General features: G+C 37.8%; 1 protein-coding gene across 1 annotated transcript in view; it reads left to right on the forward strand.

Annotated features, from left to right (window-relative positions):
* LOC106879500 (uncharacterized) overlaps positions 1–1,752 on the forward strand; it is a 44,510-nt gene that overhangs the window by 24,702 nt on the left and 18,056 nt on the right. The window lies entirely within an intron of this gene.

Below are 1,752 nucleotides of genomic sequence, written 5' to 3' on the forward strand. Positions count from 1 at the left end.
ATATATATATATATATATATATATGGATATATATATAGAGAGAGAGAGAGAGACAGACAGATAGACAGACAAACAGACAGACAGGCAGACAGACAGACAGGCAGGCAGGCAGGCAGGCAGACAGACAGACGGACGGACGGACGGACGGACGGACGGATAGATAGATAGATAGATAGAAAAACACATAGACAGATACATACATACATACATACATACATACATACATACGTACATACATACATACATACATACAATGTATATATATATACATACATATATATATATATTTACAATATATATATGCAATATAGATAGATAGATAAACACATAGACAGATACATTGACATACATACATGCATACATGCATACATGCATACAGATGCATATATATGTATGTGCATAGGCATGTATGTATGCATGCACGTCTTGAAGCAAAGTGAAACACATCAAAAAGATTATTTTTATTGGGGCGTAATTGTCTTCTTTTTTTACATTTTTTTAATCCGGTTGTATTGTAGGATGATGAGAGAGAGAGAGAGAGAGAGAGGGAGAGAGAGAGAGAGAGAGAGAGGAAACTAACAATAAGCGAATGTGGAAATTAGTTCTCAGAGGTCATACATACATTTGCTTATAACACAGTCTAACGCCGAGTTCAATAGCCAGGTATTATCGATTGATTTGAGTCAACCTTGTGAAATACAAACTTGAAATTATGATTTTAGGCGATGTATCAACCTGGCAGAATGATTAGCACGCCGGATAAAACATACTGTGCTGTATTTCTTCCGGCTGCTTAGCTTTTTTTTTTTTTCTTTCGTGTTTTAGTTGATTCCGCCGAGGTCAACTTTGCCTTTCGTACTTTCGGGATAGATAAAATAAAGTACCAGTTTTTTTTTCTTTCGTGTTTTAGTTGACTCCGCCGAGGTCAACTTTGCCTTTCGTACTTTCGGCATAGATAAAATAAAGTACCAGTCATGTACTGGGGTCCATATAATCGACTTACCCCAACCTTGTAAAACTGCTGGCCTCTTGTCAAAACTCGAAACCATTATGGCGGTCAGCAGAGAGAAGTGATATCTCTCCGGACAAAATGCTAAATGGCGTTGGTTCCGGTTCTTTACGTTCTGAGTACCGAGGTGGACTTCTCCTTTCATCCATTCGGGATCGATGAAATAAGTACCAGTTAAGCACTGGGGGTCGATGTAATCCATTAGTCCCCTCCCGCTCCAAAATTTCAGGCGGCGAGCACGCCGGACAAAATGTTAAGCGACATTTCGTCCGTCTCTGTATTCAGAATTCACATACCACCGAGATCGATTTTGCCTTTCATCCTTTCGGGAGTCGATAAAATAAATACCAGTAGGATACTGGGGTCGATGTAATCGATGTACCTCTCCCTTGAAATTACTAGCCTAGTGCCAAAATTTGAAACCATTATTATTATTATTATTATTATTATTATTATTATTATTTTATGTTTGACTTTTGTTTTGCATTTGTACAAGTTGGATCCAAGTCTCACCCAGAGACCTCAAGAGACAACAAGTTAGAAGTTCATGTAGGTGTTATGCCTAGGGTACCATATATTTGGATTTGTACAGTTTTGTTCAAGTGAATGTTTAAGAAACCATAAGAAAATTATGTTTGCTTTAAAATTTGAGATCACATAGACAGTATTTTACGTAGGATATGGGCAGTTCCCATGAGCACTATCTTTTGGACTTCAGCCATTTTGGGGTTTCCTGGTATCTG

The sequence above is a fragment of the Octopus bimaculoides genome, chromosome 9 (assembly GCF_001194135.2).
Source record: "Octopus bimaculoides isolate UCB-OBI-ISO-001 chromosome 9, ASM119413v2, whole genome shotgun sequence".
Taxonomy (NCBI): domain Eukaryota; kingdom Metazoa; phylum Mollusca; class Cephalopoda; order Octopoda; family Octopodidae; genus Octopus; species Octopus bimaculoides.